Below are 12,963 nucleotides of genomic sequence, written 5' to 3'. Positions count from 1 at the left end.
TTGGTTTTGTAGATTACAATACACAATTCATTCTGATGAAATTGCTGAAATTAATAAGATAGTCCAAACACAAAGTCCTTTAGGAAAAAGAACTATTTATGAGTTGCCGACCATTGTAGTCTTCAGCACACTCTGAAGTATAGCAGTAACCCACTCAAAGGATAGTTAAGTTCTGCCTTCTGCCTTTTCTCCTGATTTGTTAGTAATACTTGTTCTATTCTATTCTAATTCTCTTATTTCAGCTGTGCTGTATTAGCACCGTATTGGAGTTGGCTAAAATTAATGAAAAATGAAAAAGTATCTATAATGTCTTCATTTATTTTTGTCTTTGGTCAACAGTATAATATATTCATTAATTTATAGGTATTTGGGGTTTTTTTGCAAAATATTTTTTCAGATATTGTTAAAAATATCTTGTTAGAAAGATCATAAATCATGTGTTTTGGTCATCTTGATTAGCCCATGAGATATGCCAAAACTTGATTCAACCAGCAAGAAACAATGATGCCCTTGAAATATTTTTCAAAAACAGATTAAGTCACAATGCTGTTTTTTTCTTTAGTCTTAATCTGACCTTGCTCCCGTAATAAACATATGTATCTGTACAAGCAGACTTTACTAAAAATCAAAAGGTTTGGCCTGTTGGAACTTATTGGAAGGAAGGGAGAGTTCAATATGCACTTTCTGTTAGAGACTCAACTATAAATAACAGGTTGCATCTACCCATGTTACTCCAGCACATACGCATGTACTGTGAAGCAGACGTACATTTAATAACTTTGCTTCTTGATGAGAAATTAAGAAAGGCTCAGCCCATTTATGAATTTTATATAGAGTCAGGAGTGCGAGTTGGAGAATTGTTACAATATGATGTGTCCTTCCCACAGCAGGCTATATAAGTAGTGTCTCTCCAGCAACAGAGTTCTAGTTTTGGGCCCGGGAGAAGGAACAAAAAACAATTTTGATAGGTTTGGTTTAGATCCTAAGTGGTTTCCTTAGATTTGCAAAGAAATACCTCAGATACAAGAATTCAAATGCAGCTCTCCATTGTCAGCTATGACCACCATCTCTTTTTGCTTTTTATGATGAAATCTGAATTACGACGTCCTTTAGGTAATGGTGACGCAGGCTAGCAAATCCTGTCTGTTGTTTAATTTTTCAAAATTACAACTTATATTTCTTCAGCCCCGTATCTATTAAAATCTTGCCAGTTTCATTTTTGACAGCTTGGAACTATATCTGAACACCTGTTCTTCAAGCCCCAGGGAAAATGTCAGAAATGAAGAACATCATTCAAATAAATATAGGTGACAACAGCAGTGTGAAAAGGAAGCATAAACAGATTTTGTTAAGCTTTTATTTTCTAGTATGCTACAATTGATAAATTGCTGAAAGCAAAAGCAAATCTCTGCAAACACCACAGATGCTTCATTAATCTAGTACCACGAGTACTTACAGATTGATGCTTAACCTGCTGGCATCTGTGAATGACTATAATCCCCATTCCATGAAGTACATTTTCTTGTACAAAACATGTAACATTTACCATATATTTCATTTTGTTATAATTTTTTTCTAAATTTAAACTCACAGTTGGTGGTGATGACTCACCAGAAGACTTTGTATTGCCTTTTAAAGGAGGGTGGTATTTGTTTTCTTGAAGAGTTCACAGCTGTATGGGCTTTGTTCTGCAAAGAGGAAGGATAACTATGGGCTCTCAGTCCTGCTTGAAATCTGCTGGGAAACCTTAGAAAAGCAATTTTCACACATGCTAGTCCATTTCATTATGTGATAAAAGTATATTTTTAAATATGATCCTGAAAAAGAGGTGTGGTGGTGTATACATAATTTCAGGTCTTGCTGTTCTAGCAGATACTGTGATTGACCTCAGTCAAAAATCATGGCAGGCAAGTAGGTTTCAAACTCTGTTCACTTTCAGTGAAGTTTACTGTCCAAATTACCTAATTCACTTTGCAAATGTATCTGAAGTTCCTCAGTCACATAGATACAGCCTCACAGCAGCCTAGCATAAAGGATGGTACAGCTTCAGACAAGCAACGTTAAAATTTAGGAATACACCTTCTTTTTTAAATATTCATTGAATAATTTACTTTAAAATATTATTTTTGTTAATCCTCAGAAAACTCAAGCATGTGTGGAAGAGCCACCCTAGGTTTGCAGGACATTTAGAATTAAGAAATAACTTTTTCATTCTGTAACAACTGTTCAGCTTTGTCCCTATTTCTTTTTAATACTGTCATTGTAGTATCTGAGTACTTCGCTGTCCTTTCATATACTTCTGATAAAAGAAGCTCTGTAAAATTGTTTGGTCCTATTCCCATTCAACATGGAAAACTAAGGCCCAGAATGCCGACATTAGCCACTCTAGCTATACTATGATTTTTCTGGGGGGGAAAAAACTTATGAGTTTGCGTCAAAACATTTTCCAGCTTGTGGACTAGGTAGATTTATTTACTTTGTTTTAATCTACTCGCAGGTCAAAATAGAGCTGGAACAAATTGGTAGAGATGGTAGAAGCTTTGTTCCATCTGCCAGAACAAGAACATTTATAACTCAGTTTCTCTACTTGAACATCATTTTGAATGAGTCAGAGAGGATAACAAGAGCCAGTGCTGTGGGACATATGAAATACTGTCTTTTCATGTGCTTCTGCTCTCCACTAAAGTAAATTACTATTGTGTAAAGCTGGGAAGATACAGTAGTGTGACACAAATTACATTTCAGGAGATATTTGTGTATCTTTGTATAAGTTGCAGTGTTCAATTTTTTAGATGAATAAAAGCAAAAACTTTCAAGCATCACTTCTCACTATGCTGAAGGAAGGATATTTGCTGTATATATTGTATCAATATTGCATTTTGATAACAAGAGCCGTGGGAAGTTACATACAACTAAAAAGTGCTTTATTTTTTATGATGTGCTGTGTTCAATTTTTACAGAACATTCTAAATGAGCTACATTGCAGTTTTAGTATAATGTAATACATATTGAAATTTTATTGATGTCTTGTATAGGATTCCCAATTCATTTTAAGAAATAAAGTTCAGATCTTCAAAAACATTTAAGAGGTTAAGTTTTGCATCAGTTTTAGAAAGGAACTCCAGAAGAGTTTTAGAAAGCAAATGCATAAATCCTGTTAACACCCCAATATAGATGACTGCTGCAGGCAGTTAATAAAATCAGTTGCTTAAGGCATTATGATTTTGAGAACTCTTACAGTTGCAAAAGAAGGAGTGATTTTAACATGTTGGTACACATATGACCAACTTTGCTGCAAAAGTGCACCTTCCAAGATGGATTTTGATCAGTAAGTGGGATGAATAAAAACCAGCAGGGATTCCAGCTATATGGGCCCTAGAATAGAGAGAATCCTTAGGACCCTGCATAAAGATAAAACGCTTAAACTTTATATCATCTTCAAATGCTCTCATTGGCTTGAGTTAGCAATCTGCTAATAGTTCTGATACCATGCAAGATCTTAAAGTTATGATGAGATTCAGACTGCTGGGGAAGTTTATCTTGCAGTTTTTATTTTCTGGACTGCATAAAATTTAGCAGTAGAAATGTGGAATTGGAAAGTGATGTAATCAAACCTCTTCCAAGCAAGCTGGAGAAGGGGCCGGCAGTGAGCCATCTGCAAGTAAGAATAAGATTTTTTTTCTCCCAACGAGGCTTAATCATACTCACTTTAGTTTCCTAAGTCTGCTCCACAAATCTCAACATCCAGGTTGTGCACGTTCATATACTGACCTAACAGCACAGAAGAAACACATAAGATTTGTAGCAGGGCCGTCTTACTAGTAGTATAATATGCTGGGTCAGCAGACTTGTGAGTGCCAAAAAACCATCTGGCTGAAGCGGAAAAAGACTTCTAGCTAGGCTACTCCTGGTTGATTGCCTAGCATTCCTCAGCAAATCCATTCTCAGTCTTCAGCTCCTGGGGGATGTTGCAAGTTGACAGCATTTTGAATTTTTCAAAGAGTTACAAAGTTGGATACAAAGTTAATGATTGAAGACTATCAGCCCAGGTGGTCTTACAGGTATTAGTGACTCAGCATACACGACTTCATCTTCTGTGTCTGGATAGCGGCCAGATTTCTTTTCCACACAAGCTGGTGCCCAATGGTCCTCTTACCTTCTCTTTTTAAGTAAATCCAAACTTGCAAACAACAAAGGAAAAAATCAGTCATCTCCTAGCTGGATTAGATGTTATCATCTCTTGGATTAAAATCTCATGGCTAGGTTAAAACCTACTCTACCAGAAGTCAATCAATTTCTGTAGTTTCTTTTCAAAGTGTTTCCACTGCTGGAAGTCAGGGAGCCATACCTCTGCTTACCAAAAAATGTTTCCTTGGTAGGGTTTTCTAGATCTGAGTCATGCTTTAGCTGAACAGGATTGAAGTCTCTTTTTAATAAAGCATTCTTATCTTTTGTATTGGGTTCCTGTTTATGAATTATGAAGAATGGGAGAAGTACACAGATTTTTCTTTAAAGAGGAAAAAATGAGAACTCAATTTATAATACTAGACTCTTTAGGATATGTATTTGAAACACGTCCACAGTGCCCACTCTTTCCTGAGGATACACCATAGCTAGCTAGATGGAGGAATAAAAACTTTCTTTCCTTGCTTTGCTCAATATGTATTGAAAAGAGGCAGAAGGGGTGTTGGGACACTCAGATTTGAATACCTTCACTGTGACAGTACTGTCAGTTCTTCTTCCTGTAAGCAAACACTAATACTAAGTGAAATTATACATTATCTCAAGCAAAAGAGGCTTGTATTTACTATGCTATGGCAAATAGAAGCCAATTGTTAGAAATTACTTTTAACACTACAAAAGCCATTCTAGATGCCTGCAATCATATGTTCTCTAATATCTCATTCTTTCCTGCAAGTCTTGCAATCTCATCAGCTCTTGCTTCAGATTCTTGAAAGCTCATGCACAAGCCTTTCCAAATGTTACCAGCAATGTTTTTCCAGCAGAGTAAGGCTGGCTGTTCCCTAAGGCTGGGAAGCCAGGAGCTGAGGGTGACCCCAGAGCAGGCTGTGCTCTCAGTGATGGGGCACTGTCCCACGGGGCCTGTAAGTGATGGCAGAGTTGGGGCTAGCAGTGAGGATCCATCAACGGTTCCTGGCACCATGAGTGATAAGCTGGGTCTAGGGTCCCTCCAAGGGCTCCAACTGGGAGCAAAAGGAGATGGGACCAAGGACAGGGCTGGAAATGAGCTACAGTGATTTCTGAGCAGCCTTCCAGGAGACGAGCTGCAGGCAGCGTAGGGCTGAGGTCCACCCAGGAGGCAGGGCTGGAGACTGTGCTGGAGCCTGGCACTGCTGTGGGCTGGGCTGAAATGGCAGACAGGTGACAGCCAAGTGGGTACCGGACATGGTCAAACTCTATATAAATAAATGGGGCTTCATTTTTTGTTGCTGAAGATATTTACCAGTTTGGAGTAGTGGCTGTTTCGCCCCTCCAACACTTTTTCCGAGGCCCAAGCCATGGAAGCAGATGAGATCCAAACATTCATAAAACCAAGTACAACTAAGCTTTGTGCTTTTCTGGCTAGTGCTAGAGGCTGTCTGGCAGCATACAAAATTTTTCTCCAAATTGATGTTTTGGCCAGCTTGTATTTTATGTAATTATCTTTAAGTCCAACAGTCCTGCCTCTAATTGTACCAGCACTGTTCCAATTGACTGTTCTTCTTGTGTGCTTTGATCTGTGTCTTGGAACCAGAAGTGTGAAACCTGGATTTAAACTGTGAAATAAAAAAAAAAAAAAAGTTTTTCATTTAGTAATGATGATTTATGAGCATGTGCCTTAAAAGAGTTGAAAAGACCTTATGGTTCCTTCTACTAGCAACAATAATAATAATAAAAGATCAAAACAGACGTCTTCCAGACCCTCAGGAGAAAAGGAGGCCCGGAACACATTCAGAGGAGCTTTGTCTGGACTGACTCACTTTATCGTCAAGATGGAATTACAAATTCCTTATTTTCAAGAGTTGGAAAATAGGCAGCTTTCATTACAACTTTGAAATGAACCACGCTTCTCAAGGAGAAAAGTCTAGTATTATATATAAACTGAAAAAACTAATAGGAAAGGGAATTGTCCATTTAATCTCTAAAATACTTGAGTCATCTTCTTACATGAACTATTGAGGTGCTAAGGCTGGGAAACCCAACATGCTCTCAGGAAATGAGATATTAGATATCTGATATTAGGCATGACAGCAAGGCTGAGTCATTATTATGCAGATTAAGCATCAATTGAGTAGCTCTTGGGTAATGTTTGTTGAACACCTAATTGAAGAAACAGATTAAAATGTTTGTGGTGGACTGTAATCATTTTTTTACTGGCTTATTTTCCACTTAATTTTGTAAGCTTGGTTTTGTTAAAAAAGAAAAAATGTTGGCAAGGTAATCAAGAGGTAGACCAGACTGCTTGTTTGTCTTGTCTTGATTGTTGTGTGCAGGGGCAGGCAGAATCCTCTGAAGAGAAAGTGCCTGCCCTGACAGCAGCAGCATATGTGCCACAGGGGAGGCTTCTGGACTGCAAAATGGAGCAGGCATAAAGAGTCAAAAGCAGGAGCCAGAGACCAGAGATTCCTAAGGAGAGTAAGAAACGAACAGTTCTGATCTGTTCATGTTACAATAAAATACTGGATATGGAAAGTCCTTTTGGTGGTCTTGGTGTGGTGACTGTATGGGGAAGATGCAAGTAGATCTACATCAAAGTAGTTTGATATTCAATCATGACATTCAAGATGAGATAAGCACAATGCGAGGGAGACTCCTGCTTTTCTTTTTGCACCTGCAGATATTACTCCAGGTACCATTGCACCTGAATGTTTCAAATTTGCATTTGAAAGAGATGTGGTGGAAGATTTGCTTGTTTTGCCACTTTCTGTTAGCGAACATGTGTAGGGTTATGTTCCATGTGTTTAATGGCCTCCTACAAGACAGATGCAGATGCATCCAGGTTGCACAACTAGGGCACACGAGTTACAGAAGTCTTGTAACTTTTGCTGTGTGCAAACATAACATAGCCTACCTGTGCTCTTGGAGCAAATGCAATACCCTCTAGAAAGCAGTAGCAGCAAAAAAAAATAAAAATAAAATAAAAAGGTAGCCAACTTGGAAATTGCCTTGGACCATGCTGTGAAAAAGATATCTTGACTAATGAAGTCACCCACAATTCATCTCTATGTGTTACTATGTCAGTAAGCGTGTGAATTCCCTTCCAGGCAAATCTGGTGGCCATCAAGGCAAAATATGTGTAAGAGGTTTCAACCACGTACGTAAATATAAGCCAGTCTCTTTGAAAAAGCAGGCAGGCTGCCCTATTTACACAGCTCTGGAAATACAGCCTGGCTTAACCAGGGAGATTGTGAGTCACAAATTTTCTTACAAGTGAACTCAATCTGGAAGTGCAAGGATGCTTCAAAGTGCATGCTCTGTCATGGAAACACAAATAGCTTTGATACATTTGTAACACTAGACAATTTTTAGGCTGAAAAATGAATTGATACTCAAGAGATGTATGAAGAGAAATAGGAGAATACTCATTAGTGATAAAATTGTTAGCATTTCCCTGAAATTAGCAAGGATGCTGGTAGCTACAAAACCTGCTTGCAGAGAACTACAACTTTGGTTGCAATGTATCAATCAGCTAAGGAAAAAGAAATCATGCAAAAACTGAAAATACTGAAAATTAGATTCAGGCAGGTACCTCTTACCTGATCTTATTTAAAACAAAATAAGGGTAACTACCAGATCTGACTATGACTATACTGAAGCTATTCACGTCCAGTCATTGCTGTGAATGGGAGTTTTCAGTTTTAAAATAAAAGAAAATTAAATACAAAAAAACCCTTGCATGCTGAAAGAGGTATGTGCCTGAAACTGAGCCTCTTCTTTACATACTTTGTACCAAGAAGTAATCTTAACCACTTTCTTTGAACTAATGAGCATAACTGTAAGTATACAATATTTTAAGACCTTTTTTCTAGATTAAAATATTACAATGCCAAAACTATTTTTTCATTAAAGTTTGTTACAATTCAAATTTCTAAATGGGTCTATTCTTTCATTAGGAAATGTATAGAGGTCTGTCACATGAAAACAGGTTGAAAACTCTCAATCTACGGACTGCCTTCGATGCCACACAGCTTTTTCAGGACTAGGGGTATATTGTCCTGCTACTTATGATAGGGATTCCGTACAGAACTTATCTGAAATCTCATAGCAGACTTTGGCAGAAGTTGTGAGAGACCACTGCCAATACAATTTTTTTTTTTTTGTATAATGCTAGGGCATAATAGAGTCAAAATGTTATTGAGTTAGAGAAAATGATTGATTAGTAGAAATTAGTATTTTGCTAGGAAATAGACCTGAAGGTACCAGCCTGGAAAAATGTTGTACTCCAGCATTTTTGGAGAGGAGGAAAATAATTTTAAAATAATATTGTTTATTGAATACAAAGGACTTAAACTATCTAAAAACAGAAGCAAAATAATAAGCACCTGTATCACATGACTTTCAGTGATCCAAAGAGAAGGTGCAGTCAGAACCAGCCTGCTGCCACACACCTTGCAGGCAGGGAGGACAGGGGCAAACAGCACTGGGGTGTGGAATAAGGATCTCCAACAGAAACCAGATAGGGTTTTGCTTGTGATCTATTTTCTGGTAGCTCTGCTTTAAACCTGTGTAAATTTTACTGTAACTGCTAGTTATGATGGTCTTCAAATGCTGAGGATGATCAAAACACAACAGGTTAAAAATATGGAGGTAATGTTACCATGAAATGATTTAACTTGCCTTTGGTAAACTGCTTCTTGCTGAAAGAAGGGAAGGGGTCCTGACCACTGCTCTACTATGGCTGACCCTGCAGCTCTACTGAATAGCAGCAATTTACACGAATCCACGCTGAAATGAATCTGAACTGTGCTATCAGATCTGTTTTGCAATCTAATTCTATTGTAAAAGCCAAAAAAGACTTCCATCTTAGTAAAAAAAGGAAAAAAAATGACAGGATTGAGCTCTATCAATTGTGCATCTAGCATGCAATAACTGTTTTATTACAACAGAAGAGACAATATTTTTGCATGTGGAAAAATTTTCAAAGCGTGAAGCACAACTTCTCAGTTTTACTGCTCCTGATCCCCCTTTCCCACAAGCTGGAAAATGGTAGGGACTGTGCTTACACGTACATGTAGGTAGTAATATGATGACATCTAGTGCTCTATTAGTACAAATCAGAGATTTCTTGGCTGTAAATAAGCATTACACATAATTAATAATAATTGTGATACTACTGACAGTGCAGAACTGATTTTTCTTCAATGTGAAGCTGAAATTCCTGATCTGATTGAAAAACTGTTTGGTTTCTTATTGCTCAGTGCTGGCTCTGATGTGTTTGAAGAACTGGGAAAACCTTAGGAAGACATGATAGCTAGTAAAATTATTTAACTTGACTGATCTGAATTTGATGGAATTTGCACAGATGGGACACCCAGCATCATCAGCAAGAATGACTGAATTGCTTTGCTGGAAAAGTTTTAAAACTAAAATTGACTATTATTGTAACATCCATCAGGAGACTCTCTGTGCCAAACAAGTAGGTTTCACAGATGTTTTAACTACTGCTGTCTGCTGTGTCAACAAAGTACGTGTGAAGGCATTACACTTTAGAGTGATTTGTAATTTATACAGTAAAAATGACAAGCTGGGAAAGAGAGTGTTCCCTTGCAACGTTTGTTGGCTGTCAAAGAGAAAAGGCCTCAGAAAGTTTAGAAACTAAGAAAACCAGTGCTGCAGTTATTGGCAGAGGAGCGAACTCGTTGAAGGCTGCAAGATGCTTAAAAAGGAGGAATAGATAAGCAATCTGGCTTTCCTTACCAACATTTATTTTTTCTTTGTGAGCTCAGTATGAGTCTGCAGGGGAAAAACTGCCTTTTGCAGTGCTGCCTAAAGTACTCTCTTCTGTCATGAAAAAATGCAGACTTCCGCATGGTAATATAATCCACTTTCTTCTTTACCAATAGGCAATGAAGGGGCACATAAACTGTAAGAAATTAAATGGCTTCACCTCTCAAATTCACGTAGACCCAAGTTTGAAGACTTTGAGGCTGAAAAGAACAATTTTTATTCACTGACTCAGGCTGTTGCTGACAAGTATGGGTTCTGGACTGGAAGGACCATTACTCTGACTCAGTGTGGCCATCCCTGAGATCTTGAACTAAATGTGGAGAGGGAGAACATGCAGTTTTTCTCGGTACTTAATGGAAAATTGGCCCACCAGTCAAGGCACTAGACTTTGATCTGCGGAGATTGAATTAAAGACTGCTCCAACCCAGAGATCTTTACCCCCTGCATCATCTTCAGCAATTGCCCTAGGCTTTCTGTGCTTATACTTATATACATAATATATTTACATTATATTTACATTATATTTCCCTATTTCAACAGACTCAAGAGCCTAAACATCAATGACCTGGCATAGTCTTTCTGCAGGCAAAGGAAAGTCTGGACATGGCAGTTTCTCTGTATATACTTTTGCCATGATGACATCCTGCATTTCTGCTATTAAGATACTATATGAAAAAAGCATTAAAATCTCTTTTCAAGAGACTAAAAATTGTGGCTGACATTGACTTCCTGTCTGAGAGATGCAAAAATATTCAGAGTGCGTTGGACAGAAAGCACCGTCTCTTCTCATTCTTGTTCCTTCAGATGTAAAACAGTCTTCAGTTGAAAAGCTTTGTAGACCTGCTCTTAAATGAATCTCATTACCTTCAGTGGATTTCCCTTAGGTCTGTATTTGATGTTTCTCCTGAGAATCCGCACAGAGGCCTGTGCGAAGAAAAGAAGGGGAATGGGCCACTTCCAACAGTTTAAAGGTAGCAGGATTGTAGCAGGGCCAAACGCTCAAGTGGCGCAGAGGCCTCTGAAGCAAATCACGTTTCACCATACTTGACACGCTTACATGCTTGGAGTGGCAGCATGATATCGTGTTATCTCATGTTTTGAGAAGCAGAAAGGCCTATTAGAGCATTAGAGAGAGAAATGGGGTGTTTTAAGTGAAAGTGAAAGTGAAAATACTTCCTTTTCAGAGGATAAGATGGTGAATAGGGTGGGGAAAGGGAATTGCAGCATTGTCAAAAAGGAGTAGTAGAAAAGGAGTCCAGGGATCCAGAAACAGGGATTTAGGCTGAGATTGGTGGTTCCTCAGCTGACAGGAAAATAAAGAAGGTACCTACATAAAATCTGTGGGAAAAAAGTGTCCAGCTAGAAAACTGACCAAGGAAAAGAACAGAACAAGGTTGAACCGACTTTGGATATACCAGCTGGCCTTCCTTTGGGCTGAGATTCACACCTTCTGCTAATATTGTGGTTGTTGCTGGGAAACCCAATGCAGTCAGCAGAAAAACATATATCTGTCAAATGTTAATGAATTAGTGTCTACTTTTGAAATTTGAATTTTACCTTTCAAAAGGAAGGATTTTTGTATTGGCCAGATAGCTCTAAATTCACTGAAGTTTAGCCATCCTGTCAAAGGAAGACTCAGACAGAGTATTAGCCTGGTGAGGTTAATGCATGCCAGGTATCCTCATTCCACTTTCAAATGCTAATCCATCTTTCCTGCACTTGCTAATTGAGAGCTACAATGCAAGTTCCCAGTGCTTTCTACTGAGAACACAGCTGCACCACATACATGCATAGGAAAAAATAGATCCTATTTCTCACATAGACGATTTGGGGAAAGTTTCCCCCAATTTTATAACTCTTGCACCAAAAATGCGGTCATACAACTTTAAATCCATCATTACCTAAGTTTATGTGCGTCACATACATTATAGAAAACCTCAGCCACAGATATCACACAACCTCATATGTGTTATTCCAATATGATTTTCAAGATTACCTTGCACCTTTTAAATGAGGATGCAAAGGTAGTATGCATCTTCAGGGCTGTCCTTTTCCATTGCAGAAAAGAATGAGATCTTTCACAACATAGGCATTATTTTGAATGCTACATACCGAGAAATAATTCCAGTATATTATAGGGGTACATGTACACTAGTCACATACTGCAATCTCTTTCTTATCCCTCCCATAGCAAAATAAAGGAATGCAAATTCAGTTTGCTTCTTGATTACTGTGGTAGGTGTGAGATAACATCAAACAAACGTGTGAGTGATACTTTGACGAATAGGAGACGTCTGTAGAAGACTACATAGATGTAGTATTTTTCAAAAAAGATATTAAAAATAGACACCAGTTTCATTTTGATTCTTCAATGAGAAAGGTATTTAATAGTAAAGTTGATGTTAATAATGTAATTTGGAAGCAAATATGCAATAAAAAGAGAGGCTGAGCATAAGTAAGATTGGGATGGGGGGGAGGACTGAAGACTGAAGAACTATCAAGTAAATTACAGGTATCTGCTTGTCTTGTGACTGGGAGTCTGGCCATCAAGACTGTGAACCTGAAGTGACTCCTCCCTTATGGAATGCATATTGAGTTGTTATTCTGCATTTTTTTGGTTTGGCTTTAAAAGGGAGAATCCGATGTGACTGGAACGGTCTGGAATCTCACTTTTTATTGATGCCTGACAACTTAAAATTACCGTTGCAACATTCCTATAGCCTGTTTTCCCCTGCTTTGGTAAGCTCACAAAAGACAAAGGGGTCATCTGTGATGCCTTTTTTAACCATAATAGCTAACTCCACTCTGCTGTAGCAATTACAATCCAGAGATTTCCTCTTGGAGCCTTAGTGGGATTCTCTAGCCCTTCTCAAAATGGAGTAAGTATTTGAAAGGCTGAGTTAAGCTGAGCTAAGCTAAGTTAAGTTAAGTCAGCTTAAGTTAAGTTGTATGTTCCCTGAGACTCTGAGATGACCAAAAATATTTGTTCAACCTTTTATAAAATATTGGAATACT

This window comes from Struthio camelus, chromosome 1 (assembly GCF_040807025.1).
Source record: "Struthio camelus isolate bStrCam1 chromosome 1, bStrCam1.hap1, whole genome shotgun sequence".
Lineage (NCBI taxonomy): Eukaryota > Metazoa > Chordata > Aves > Struthioniformes > Struthionidae > Struthio > Struthio camelus.
Note: the sequence above shows the minus strand (reverse complement) of the source record.